Below are 14,448 nucleotides of genomic sequence, written 5' to 3'. Positions count from 1 at the left end.
TAATTTCTAATATGGACTTGCAAAGCACATGATTTTAATTTCTTAAACAATGGCTTTTTGTTTTGTGCACAGTTTAACTGTTCATATCTATGCATTTTCCCCACAATATTTAATATATTAAATATCAGTTAGAAAGATAGTCTGCCAGGTCAAAAACCAGGCATCTGGCTTCTACTTTTTTAGCTAATAGCAACCATCTATTCCATCTTAGTTCTGCTAAAGGGCATGCTTAGACCATATAGAAATCATATAAAACCAGCTATTACACTGAGCTTGGTTTCAGCAGGATTTTCAAGCATTTATATTACCCGAATAAACTTGATTATGTTTAATCAGCTTTGTGATAACAGCAAGAAATACACATGGAATTAAAATTATTGTAAGCTAAAAGCACAATTACAAATGACTACATGAATAACCCTGACAGCATGTAAATGGGTACAGCAGCTCAGTGACCTTGTTTCATCCAGTTTACATTCTGGAGGAAAACACTTTAAGAACCAATTGAGTCTCCCTGAAAAAAAGCGATTAAATTGTTCCCAAGGGAAATTCATAAAAACATCAGTCTGTGCTGCCTTCTACAATCTGTTGAAATTGGTCTGGATCCTGTTGTTGCATTAATAATCTAATATACATAATTGAGCCACATTAATAATATCTCAGGGGTACTTAGGAGCTCTACAGCACAGATAAAGATCTTGCACAGATATAGATCAGATAAAGTTCAGAAATCTGAACAAACCTGAAAGGGATGAGATTTAGGGTTATGAAATAAAAACCAGAGATGGTGATGACATCTTGGTCGCTTTATGTTGAGTTGTTCTCACTACAGAACAACTGATGTAACATGATTTTTAAATGAATAACACCTATGAAATGGTTCTTGTTATCTAATGAGAATGAGTGAGTCAAAATAAAACTCACTACTAAATCCTTCACTGAGGATCCTGACATACATTTTATCATGTTCATTTCAATAATATAATATAACATGATGCCTTTTGCCACAATGACTTTGAAGATCAAGGTAAACTTTACTTAATTTGTGTTTCCCGGGAAACATGCAAGTGTCTTCTGTTGCTTCCGAAGGGCAATATTAAATGGAAAAAAATATTCTATTTCAACAAAATAAGAAAGATTTGGGCATCTTCATCCTGTTCTTTTCTCTCTCTCTGATTGTGTATTCCTCTCTGAATAGAGCTCATCAGTGCTCAGCTCACTTCACCCCAAGTCTGTGAAGATAATGAGTGAATCTGGGATATCTGTCAGCACTGCTCTTCTCGAGTCCGATTACATTATCACGGCACTAATAAGTGAATACACAGAAACAGACCAGTCATGTGGACTGTAGAGCCAATAAAACAAATTGGCGTGCTTCTAGCAGTACTCCAAGTAAACACTCCGATGGTTGTAAAGCTATAAATGTCTGTAAAGCTGAATCTGGGGCGCTATGAGCTCACCAACAGATGCGATTGGTCCAAGGGAGAAATGGCCCAGTTGGCGGCAGCAGGCATGGATCTGCCTTATGCTGTCCTCTGTGGTGGTTTCATTCTCACTTGTACAATCCCTGCATGCTCTCTCTGCATGTGCACGCGTCTGCCAATAGAGGCCTGCGCTGCCATTGTGAAAATCATTTTAAGATTGATTCGTTGCAGCGCTGATTATTATACAAAAATGTATGCAAGTTTTTAATCGATACAGCACTGACACATGATGAAAATTCATCATCAGCACTGCGGCCACGCTCAGGGAACTAATTTTTCTTTCAAAATACATAAATAAGAATGATGGTTTGACTTATTTATCATTTACTCAACCTCATGTCATTCCAAACCTTTCTTCTGTGGTACACAAAGCATATTTTTGTCTTGTGTTTTTTTGTGTTTGTTTTTATTTATTTATTTTTTTTTTATATATTTTATTCATGAAAATTGGTGGGGTCCACACAAACATTGGACCCAACTATCACTTTAAAAGTTTGGAAAATCTTTTGGTTACTGCATTAAATGATACAGTTTACTCCAAATTTTTATTTTGAGATTATTTACCAGGGTTATAATCATTAACTTTATAACTGCTAAAAAAAATTTTTTTTTAATAAAATAAAAAATAAAATGTAGCTTTGGAAACTAACTGAAATATGTTTAAGTTGAAGCACTAAATGTATTAAATATAATTAAATAAAACTAAAACCTAAGTAGTAAACCTAAATAGCATAAATAATAATAAAAAAAAAACTAATAAAAAGTACAAAAACACATTACATAAAAACCAATGATTTAAAAAGTAAATGATGAAAGAATTGTTCATTTATGCTTTAAGAGCTCTCAATGATATTCAGTGTCAAACCATTAAACATGTAAATAAGCCAGCGCAGGCAGAGCACATTATCATGCCATGGTAACCGTCTCCCGCACATTTCCCAAATCTGTCTCATCTCTATTGCGGTCTGCAGATGGGACAGCAATAGTGGTGTGCAGGAGCAGCGGTGTGTGTGAGATAGCTCTGCTGGGAACAACAGTCTTTCTCTTGGTGGAACGTGTGCGTTTCAATTAGACTGGTACAGGAACACATGTCAGCGCTACAGAACAGGGCCTAAAAGCTCTGTGAAGCAAAGCCTAGCCCAGAGCTGTCAAATCTACTCGCTAATGCAATATGAGATTACAGGCCTTTTAGATGTGATTTAGGACTGCGGTAGATCAAAACAGACAAGGAAGAGAGTGCCTTTCTTAAATGCAGTAATAAATGAGATTTCCTCTAGATCTGTTACAAATCAAGAGGGATGGTACACTGCAAAACTACTTGCCTTTTATGTTTCTTTTATTTTTTATACAGTATATGCACCATATATTACAGATTGTTTCTGCAATGGAATAAAAAAAAAGATAAAAGATTGTAAAAGATTTAGAATTTTTATTACTTTTTTCTCAGAAATGTGAGATATACATTTATTTATATTACAATTACAAGTTCTAAAGACCAGTTGAGTAAAAAAATCAGCTTTTTAAAAAAAAAATCTGATTTGTGAGATGTAAACTTGCGATTGAGTTTTGTTATTTGGTTGCAGAAACAATTTTTTTATTATTTAATTGAATTATTTAGGATACACAATTATGAAGCAGCGTGACTGTTTTAACGTTGATTATAATAATAAATCTTTCTTGAGCATCAAATCAGTATATTAGAATGATTTCTGTATATTAGAATGATGCTGAGAATTTAGCTTTGCATCCCTGGAAAGAAAATCCTTTTTAAAATATATTCAAATACAATACACTTATTTTAAAAGACAATATTATTTCATAATATTCATGTTTTTCCTGCATTTTAATCAAATAAAAGCATCCTTGGTGAGCAAAATAAATATGAGAATAGATGTTGTTCTAACATGACAAACTGATCAAATAAATATAAATATTCCAACGTGTTTCTTCATTGTATTAATTTCTGTACACTTCATCTTTGATTTTTATATTTTCCTCTTTGCCATTAATTTAACTTTTGATAGTCTTTTTGTAAAATCATTTTACTTAACCTAAATCACATAATCCAATTAAGTTTAATTTAACAAATTCTGGTTTAGATTACAAAGAAAATGAGCATTAATAAAAGAAGATTATATTCTGCACTACTTGTATAGTGATTTACGGATCTTTAAGAGAGCGCAAGCTGTGATCACTGTACAGTCCTGGTTAATCTATTTGTCTGATAAACACACAGGGATCATAAAGTCATCTTGTTTGGGTGTGTTTTCTGGTGATCTGATATCGTGTTACAATAACTCCATCTAGTAGCTAATGTCAATGAAAATCCCTCATGCAGATGTTTAGGATCACATCAAATGGCTTTGACAAAATTATGATATTCAGAGAAAAACAGGGTTGTCAACCGAGTGTGAATGCAGAAGTGTCTCTTTCTTTACCAAAACATGCAAATAAATAGTCACATTAAGTATCATCTGCATCCATGACTACATTCCCATAATTCATCAACCCAAGGCATGTTCATCTCTGCAAAAAACATAAGTAGATGCCTCTTTAGCATTTAGAGGAAATTATTATGCTGCCTTGTAAAATACCTTATTTTGACCAAATTCTAAAACAGCATCTCATGCATCTTTCACAGAGACTTCAATCCCATAATGCTTTAGGAAGAGCTTAGTAAAACATCCAATATAGCAAAGTGTTGATTCTAAATATGATTCGATAGCTAAAATTATCATTTATTGAAAAGACACAAACTGATCCAATAGTTCTGTGTGCTGTGTATTTTTACACTCTTAAAAATAAAGGTTCTTCATTGGCATTCATGGTTCCATGAAGAACCTTAAACATCAATGGAACCTATCCAAGGTTCTTTATAACAGAAAATGTTTCTTTAGACTGTTAAAATAATAATAAAAAGGGACTTTGTGGAACCCAGAATTGTTCACTGTGAAAACCCTCTTTTGGAACTTTTATTTTTAAGAGTGTAGCCTAGCAACAGAATCATGCCAAAGTCTATACTGAAGTCTGAACATTACTCAGGAATAGTACGTTTTATGTCTCTACTGCACAGTCCTTGTTCTAGAGAAGGACATTAAGCCGCCATGTGTTGCATTGAAGGGTCACTTTGGCCGAGCCAGTTAAATGCCAGCGGTCGAAGGTTGGCGATGAGCTAGGAGACCTGCTCAGCAACAGTGTCCTACAGAGCTGCAGAGCATGTGGAGAGAGAGAGGAGGAGCCTGTGCTCGCTGCCAGAGGAATGCAAACACACACAAGGCAAAAAACACTTAGACTTGGGACTGCTTAACTGAGCTGTTTCTTCATGGGAAATATCATTACATCACTTTCTCATTTTTCTGTCATTCAGTGGATCCCCTGAAGTGAATGGGTGCCATCAGAATGAAAGTCCAAACAGCTGCTAAGATGATCCACACCACTCAAGTGCATCAGTTAACATCCTGTGAAGTGAAAACCTGCATGTCTGTGAGAAAGATATCCATCATTTTTACATTTTTTATGTTAAACTGTTGCTTCCAAGTAAAAATGTAAGTCCTATTCATAATATTGCTTTCACTAGTGAAAGATGAGGTTAGTCATTTTGTCTAAATCAGTTGATAAATATGCAAAGATCAAACACACCAAGCGAAAACAGTACAAAACCTGTTGGTAAATTTTGATGGGAGAAGACAACAGTTGATAGACATTTCACTAGAAGAAATGTTATTATTGATATGGACTCGTATTCAGAGGTGGGTAGTAACGAGTTACATTTACTTCGTTACATTTACTTGAGTAATTTTTAGGGGTAACTAATACTTTTCGGAGTATATTTAAAGATGGGTACTTTATACTCTTACTTGAGTAAATTTCTTGGGAAAAATCTGTACTTTTACTTCGTTACTGTAGGCGACGCCCCTCTCGTTACTTTATCTTGATGCAATAAATGTTATAAATGCTTCAGTTTATTCCAAACGCGCCATCTACTTTTCTCTGGTCAATGAGCGATGCACGCTAATGATTCGTTCTTTTGAGTCAATTCTGTTCAAAGGCTTGATCAAACCAATTGGCAAACGAGTGAATTGGTTCATGAATCAGTTTGAATGAGTCGTTCAGTTCCCTGCACCACGCGCTGAGCGTCTGAAGCGGTTCACAGTTGTAACGTTTAAGATCATCAGCAGCGTTGAAAACATGGATATGGATCTGCACTGAATTGAAAGCAAATCTGCAGGCTAGTATTTGCTTGTGATGGAGATCCTTATTAGATGAACACCGTGTGTGCTGTATACTGTTTAACAGGTAATAACTTGGGCTACAGTATATTCGATTACAGTCTACACGTTACCACTGTGATGGTAGTTTGTTGTACGTGTGTGGCTTATAACAGAGGGGAGTCAGTTGAATGCAGCTTCCAAAAGACAAAAAAAAAAATAGCCGATTAAGATTTTATTAATTTTAATACAATCACACCGGTGCGAGTACGTTCAGCAAGTCATATCATCAGATCTGTGATCGATAGCTGGCGCTGAGCCAGAGATAGATGCGTTTTTACAGAGTTGCGCATTATAACCAATCACACACGATTCTTTTGAATGCAATGGCCAATCAGAGGCGCTCAGATGAGTCATCGCTAAAATGCCGGTGCTTCCTTCACTCGCTCACTCACTGACTGAATACCTCTTTCTGGCGAATGCTCTCGTCAGAAACAACAAAGTGCAGATGTGTGTACGAATCTATAATTAAGATATTGATTTCACAGTGTTAACAGTTTCAGTGATTTTAATGGGAGTTTCTGAGAGTGATTGAAATCTAGACTGACTGTGTGAAAATGATCTTTAATAATGTAAATGTTATTTGCTCTCTTTCTGAACAATGAAAGATTAGTAGCAAAATTTATATCACATTACCTTTCAATATTAAATTCACATTTAATATAAAGTAAGTCGTATTAAAAACATGTTATGGCATGAAACCTATATCTGTTACTTAAGTAAACAGACAGGGTTTTATGATAAATTGGAGTAAAGGCTGATGAAATATATAAATTTATACACGCACACATACATTACATACATTTAATCTATATATCTAAATAAAAATAGGCTCTGTATATATGACCCAAAGTAACTAGTAACTAACTACTTGAGTAGATTTTTTATCCGATACTCTTTTACTCTTACTCAAGTAACTATTCAAGACTAGTACTTTTACTTTTACTTGAGTAAATATTTCTAGAATTACTTTTACTTTTACTTGAGTAAAGTTTTTGGGTACTCTACCCACCTCTGCTCGTATTTGGCCAAAAGAAACGGTTTAAAGTTTAAAAACCCGAAAGATGGATTTGTTTCTTACAAACATGCAGCTTTTTGGTTCAAAGTGAATTTATTGTGATTATTGTGATGTTTTTATCAGCTGTTTGGACTCTCATTCTGACGGCACCCATTCACTGCACAGGATCCATTGGTGAACAAGTGATGTAATGCTAAATTTCTCCAAATCTGTTCTGATGTCACATAATATTAGACACGAAAAAACTTTCACAGAAAAATAAAAGTCACACATGTTTGGATCCAAGGAAAATAATTTTTGTCCTTATTTGATAAAAACGAGGCAAACAATTACATACATAAAGATTTGAGAAGACAAGAAGCACTCAAAACTAATTTCAAACTTTCAAATTAATGCATACATTCCTATTCCTATTTCCTACAGTACCACTTCTGTTAACCAATACTTGTTATTATTCATTTTACGTCTGTAATTTACATACAAGGCATTATAAATCCTATGTCATCCCATATAATAACCCTATTAATACACTTAATGTGATAATTAATTATTAATTTAAATAATCTGAAAAGCAATTTCAGCCTTAACAGTGTGCCCTTCAGGAACAATACACGTCTTACCGAGCAATTTTCCACATTGTGACCGATTATCTGAACAAAATTGAAATAAAGCTATCCATTGTTCACCAGACATATGGAATATGTGTATGATGAAACAGCCCAGGGGCTTTCCACAGGACAAACATGAGTATACTAACATCCACAGCATAACAGCAACTAGAATGTAATGAAGCAGTAAGCCTGATACAAACAAGTGAATGTATCAATAGGTGAATCTCAACCAAACTTGTTGTTCAGAACATGTTCAGGGCATAAATTAGCCAATGGTGTAAGTTTGAGAAGGGACTATCTGTTTGTTAGAGGGAGTGTTTGGAATCAAGCAATATTGTTGCAAAATTTAATTAGCTTGTAATGGCTAAGAAATTACATATTTCAGCTGTAATTTAGGACCACTTTTAAGGATCTCGTGATAATAAATCATTTTAATTTCCACTACCATTCAAAAACTTGGGGTCAGTAAGATATTTGTTCAATTTAGGATGCATTAAATTTTTACTCTTACAAAGGATTTCTATTAGAAATAACTCTTGCTCTTTTAAACTTTCTATTCAATAGAAAAATGATTGGGCAGCCAATCAGTATATCAGGATGATTTCTGAAAGATAATATGACTAGAATAATGGCTGCTGAAAATATAGCTTTGCCATCACCAGAATAAATTACATTTTACAATATTTTCAAGAAAACAGTTATTATAAATTTCTCTCAATATTATTTTACTGTAATTTTGATTTAATAAAAGACGCAGGTGAGCATAAGAGACTTAACATAAAAACAACATAAAACAGAAATTGAATTAAAATATTTTTTATAATGTCTAAATAACTGTATTAATAATTCTATTATTAAAATATATTATTAAAATCGTATTCGTACCTTCAATTTCTGGTGATTGTAACTGAAAAATGATTGTATTATAACACTGTAACATTACATTATTTAATATATTATTTAATATTTAGCTTAATAATTTAAGGAAAGAATGCCCTAGCCACTTTAAAAAAAAAAATTCTTCATCTTTTGCACATCATCTCTTTATTTGTTTTAAGTCTAAGCTCACCGAAAAGTAATCAGTTAAACACTATCTTTACGCTTAAGGATGAAAAAGTATTGCTAACAAGACCAAAGCTCAACGTATCTGGTGTATATCAACGAGCGTGAGTGACAGCAGAAGCCTGGAGTTAATGGATCGGGGAATGAGTGCGGAGAAATAGAGGGAGGAGAGGAGGATGGTTAGAAGCGTCTCGACAGCGGTCTCAGGACACAGCCGCTGTGAGTCACGTTAGCCCTGGAACAAATCTCTCAGTGTGTGCTGCTGTCACCATGGCCACAGTCACTCCTGCCCTCTGCTACATCAGCACCACCAGCATCCTCTGCCCTGCCTCCATTTTAGCCCAAAATATTCCAGCGCAAACACTGAGCCGCATTTAGACGGGTGTTGTCAATGCAATGTTTCACTAAAACCAGGAAACACTTCTATTCTATCATATTGTTGCTATAGTGCAAATGTGAATTAACACTGAAATGTGAAATATATATTCTGCAAAGATTAAAATTTAAACTGACCTTATTGCATTCTTAATATGTTCCTGATCTGACGGTGCATGATTCATTAGCACACATTAGTCTACAGAAATGAAACATTTCATTATTCATTATTTCATTTTCATATTATAAAATATAGTATCTGAAAAAAAAACACCAGAGTTTGTTTTTTTGTGTGTGTGTGTGTGTGTGTGTGTTTGTTCCAGAGGGGGGGGGGGAACACTGAATGTCATCCAGACGTAAGAATGTCTTCTTTCTCTGTAACAAATTTCCTTTTTCCGCTGAGGTCACAATGATAACAGAGAGCCAAACCATCTTTCGATCTAGATCTATCCACTTTACACAATTCTCTCAATTCTAGTCTGATAAAACCAAGCTTCACTCCATTACTTCTTGATAAGTATCCAGTTTCACTCAGAAATGGGTTGCAAATGGCTTTAAATTCTGACTCTGACTTAAATAATTGTGGGATGCGCAACTCAACCAGTTTAAATGACAAAAGAACAGTCATGGCACATACTATGTGTGGTGTATATAAGTCCAGAGGAAAGGATAGGTCCCTCTATAAATGCTCATATTTTACCGCAGGGATTAATGGGTGAGAGATTAGCGTATGGTTCAGTTATATGCGGACTCATGCAGTATAAACCTAAGCATACTGCAGTTAAACTTCTCACCCTTCATGTGCATCACTTGTGAAACTGAGGACATTTGGATGTAACCTTGAAAAAAAAATCTAAGTAAATCACACATCTATAGAGGAATGTGATGTCACTGTTATTTGTTACACTTCACAGAGGTTTTTGGCTTTTAACACATATGCTGGGAGAGCATATAGCAAAACACAAGCAAACACAAGCAAATAGGAATCATTTTTATATATAGCTCTACCTTGGTGTGTAAAGACACCTCTTCTGAGATTCTGCTTCAATTTGGCTGCCTTCAACAAAATCTGCATGCCTTTGATTTCACTCTGAACATTTACTCAGGCTTTGACCTGAATCATTGCTGTTATGCAAGTTTCTTTTGAACTTTTGTTCAAGTGATTTTGCAAAAGACTAACAGATGGAGAGTGGGTATTCAAAGACACAGGAAAAACGTAGAACTAATCACCAATTATAGCAAGGAATAATCCCAAGAAAACATTTTATTTTACATATTTTAATTAGAGAAAGGGAAAGGGGGGAGGGGGCACCTGGAATTTGATTTGACAGAGACATTTGGAGAAATTGACTATGCGTACACATATTTTCAAAGCGTTGCTTCCAAACTAAAACTTAAGTCCATTATTCATAATATTGCATAGTGAAAAAGTTGTCTTGTCTGAATCAGGAGATAAATATGCACAGATCGAGCACTGTTTACAAGCCAAAACAGTTATAATCAAGTATGCCGGTGGATTTTGAAGCGAAAGGACAACAGTAGATGGAGTGTTATTATGAATTATGGACTTTTGGCCAGAAGTGAAAGTTTAAAAATGAACACCCCTTAATCATGGATTTGATTCCTAAACATGATGTTAATTGGTGGACTGGAGTGTGGATTATTGTGATGTTTTTATCAGCTGTTTGGAGTGACGGCACATATTCACTCCAATAAAGAAACAAACTCATCTACATCTTGGATGGTCTGAGGGTGAAGACATTTCCGGTAAATTCTAATTTGGGGGGAAACTACTCCTTGAATTGCTAAATTGCAATATTGTACTAAAAATATTAGTTTATATATTAAAAATATTATCCAAATGTGGCATGGAAATGTACTGCACCAAACTCAAGTGGTAATCATATATTCCAGATCCCTGAATGAGTGAGTTATGACCGGCGGCCCAGTCAGATAAGACATCAGCACCTGCACAGATCAATGATAAACACTCCTGCTGTTAAACCCTGTTCTCTCTCTTCCTCCTTTGCCACATCACTCCTCTGAGGATTCCTCACGAGGTTACTCTGAAAAGAGCACTGCAGCGCACAGAGCACACAATGATTGAGGAACAACTGCAATCCTGAGCAGCACCACCACTGACAGAGACATCAGAAGCGGTGTACCACAAACAGCCTGCAAATCAATTCACATTAGGAGAAACGGTCCTAGACAGGGTCCAGAAGTATGCAAACATAGTCACTCGTCCTACCAATGTCCTGATCAAAACTCATCAAAGACATTTGCATATCACATTATTTATTTTCTCTCTTTCAACTCTACCAACACTACTATAAGATATACAGCTTTACATACTTTCATGACTCTCTACATACTAACAATACAATCAGATACAAAACTCTAACATCAATCAAGATATGAATAGATATAGCAATACTACCAACATTAAGGTCTACATACGGGCTATTATCATCAATGTTGTACCATCGGAAATCTCTTCATATTAACAGTAGGCTATACTAACACCATACAGCTTTGCATATTTCATCAAAACTGCCAAATATCTAGCTCTACATAATCTACTCTTATATAAGAACTGATAAAGAGCACAGTTATCACCATTTGCATGCACTCAAGAGTAATGGTTGGTAATTTCCAGCTCAAAAATGCTATTTCACTTTCAAAGCAGCAGTGATATACAGACACATGTAGATGCACATAGAGCATCGCTGTGAATTCAGTCAAACCAAGTGACACTGCTGTCGTGACGAGACTGAATGCAGTCAGCAATGGAATAAAACATCGAGGAGATACACACGCGCACACATGGAGCAGGTTTCCATTCTTCATGTCTGCTGCAAGGTCATTTTGATGCTTCAAGATATAACGCGGTACAAATATCATTTTAATTTATATTTCTCTTGGTGGATCAATTATCGCAAATATGAAACTCGATACCAGTCCAAAATCATCCAGTGAAGAAAATGGAAAGCCCAATCAAGTCTTGTTCTGATGGATATTTTAGGTGAAGGGGCGAGGCTTAAGGTGCCGTATGTCTCTATGGGAATATGGCTTTTATCAATTACTCTTTTAATCTATGCTTTAACCCAATGGTAAATAAAGATTAATATACATACAAGCAATAAGTCACAATAGGCTACAACGTTCTGGGTGCAAAATACAGCGCGTTTCAACCAAAAAATTTAATAAAAAAAAATAAAAAAATTAAAATTTTAATGTCTTGAGATGATGCATGTGCCGTGTAAAATGACAAAAGGTTGCCTTAAAAACAGATTTTATTTCATTTACGTAGGGTGCTATAATTATAAAGATTGTTGATGAAGACCACGTTTGCATCTATCATTGATGAGCACATATTATTTTCCAATTGAATGAATCTGATACCTCAAATATAAAATCATAAAATTTAGCATTTAACTTTAAAACACACATTCAAACATAAATGTGGTATATTTAAAAAATTTACGAGCGCATTTAATCTATGTGCATGCTCATTATAAATTAGCTCCAAAAACACTCATTAATTAGCAAGGTCACTTACCAGAGCGATACGGTTATTATTTTCCCCAAAAGCTTTGTATGTATGATACGGTGAATTTCTAGTCGTGATGATGAGGAGGGCTGTGTGACATTGCCTGTATCTTCAACCCTGTAGCCGAAAGCGCGTGTGACGTGTAACGGGGCGCAACCCTACCACAAAGGCACAATGAACTATTCCTACTATGGCGAACGCTTGACTTATTAATATTAATCGGCACGCTGACGTTGCATGGTAACCTTCCTAGAGCGTCCAGTTACGTAATCTAGCTAGTATTCCTAGCCAAGCCTTCTCCGTACTAGAATTCGCTGATAGGACAACAGAATCACAAACTTCTGCTCTTCAGCCAAACAGTGGGGCAAACGTCACGCTGCGTCATTAATATTCATGAGACACGTAGAATTCCTTCGTTCGTCAGCTGACCTGCACTCTTTACGAACGTCTGCCTTTCAGCCAATCGTTTAGGTTTACTGACCTAACGTGGTGTTACGCAATTAATATTCATAAACCAAGCCGTGGCCATAGTACGATTCGCTATCTCGCATCCCTCATCTCGAGCGCACCGTTCTCCAATGTGCAAGACAGTGACCCTAAATGAATAGGCTATCAGCATCACCAAAGCTTTAAGAGAAACGCGTTTCATTATGATCAAAAGTATTAAATATGTCTAATCTAAACTGCCTACAAAAGGTTTCACGGAAACATGCGTGTTTTCCTCGAATAATCAATTGCGGCATTAGTCGCGTTTCTTTATAATTTAATTTCATATTGTGTGGTTAACATATAATCCTTTTAAAACATGTAGTGAGTCTGAAATCAATGGTCTGTGCATGATTGAACACGTGCTGTGTCTCGTGCACAAAAGCACGGAACCATGATGCGCTTTCCTGTCTCTCTCCATCGACTGTTATTAATGTAAAATTGACGCAGCCTGCTGCCTTTATCAAAGGTTAAAACACTGTCAATTAATAACTGTCTGCTAGAGAAAAGAAAGGACAAGGTTTTCAAACATTTAGATTCCACAGACCCCCAAATATGATTATCATGATCCCTGTGCATCCAGGTGCTATGTGTGTTTCATGTAGCCTAAAGACGCAATTTATACTGAGAAAAATTAACAAATATTGGCCTACATGAAACAAACAAAAAAAAATTATATAACGTAACATTACATTTTTTTCTCTTCTTGATGCACTGTAGCTTACATGTTTTACTGATTGATTGACTGATTTAAATCAAATTAATATATTTATATAGCTATGTTTAATTATGTTTTTTATACTGTTTTCCTGTGAACTTTTCCCCTGACACCAGTCTGAAAACTCCTGTGATAGTGAACTATCAAAACAGAATAATTTTCTCTTGAATAAATATAAGCCAATATTTATGCTAATAACCTCTTAAATAAAGGCTGTAATTTGTCTACGCTGACACTTTTTTGCAATAACGAATCAGTCAGATATACATTTTTGTTTTTAGGCTTAGCACGTCCAATGGAATAGCAGTATGATATAAGACACAAAGTAACAGTAACAATATGATTCAAATGCTAACAAATAATGTTCTGCCATATTTAATTTCCAGCAGTTTCCTAATTGCCATGATTAGGTGCTTTGGTTATGATGCTGATTCTGACATCATTGATAAAAGCGGTTGTTTTCCAAGATGGAACATTAGCATCACAAATCTGGAAAAATCTGCTTCCACATCATTTTGGGATATTTCTTATTTTGTCTATTGTGGAATTGCAATGAAACCTGCACTGAAAAACCTGTGCCTGTCAGACAGGGATCCAGAAGTGCCAGTATTATTGGACATAATGGACTAATGCAGTGCTTAGCAACAGGCAGTATGACGATGTGACTGGTTTTCAAATAAGGCTGCAAGTCACCATTCTCCTGCTTACAACAGAAGCATCTGCTGATGGACAGGTCTCTGAAGAAGCTAATACACCACAGTACCTCAACACCAAAATGACGGGCAACTAATTAATCATGTAAACTTGAAATCTCTGTATAACCTGGATAAGCAATCATAACCACTAAAGCCTGACATATTAAGTTTAATAATT

At 35.3% G+C, this 14,448-nt stretch overlaps 1 protein-coding gene across 1 annotated transcript in view; it reads right to left on the bottom strand.

Moving 5' to 3' along the window:
• The window catches only part of LOC127975398 (synaptic vesicle glycoprotein 2A-like), a 37,524-nt gene extending 24,887 nt beyond the window's left edge, over nucleotides 1-12,637 (bottom strand). The window contains exon 1 of the mRNA XM_052579441.1: nucleotides 12,381-12,637. The gene's annotated coding sequence lies outside the window, so the exon portion shown is untranslated. The remainder of the gene's footprint in view (nucleotides 1-12,380) is intronic.
• Between the last annotated feature and the right edge of the window lie 1,811 nt (nucleotides 12,638-14,448).

Source organism: Carassius gibelio, chromosome B16, assembly GCF_023724105.1.
Source record: "Carassius gibelio isolate Cgi1373 ecotype wild population from Czech Republic chromosome B16, carGib1.2-hapl.c, whole genome shotgun sequence".
In the NCBI taxonomy this organism is placed as follows: domain Eukaryota; kingdom Metazoa; phylum Chordata; class Actinopteri; order Cypriniformes; family Cyprinidae; genus Carassius; species Carassius gibelio.
This window is presented reverse-complemented; position numbering and strand designations above follow the sequence as displayed.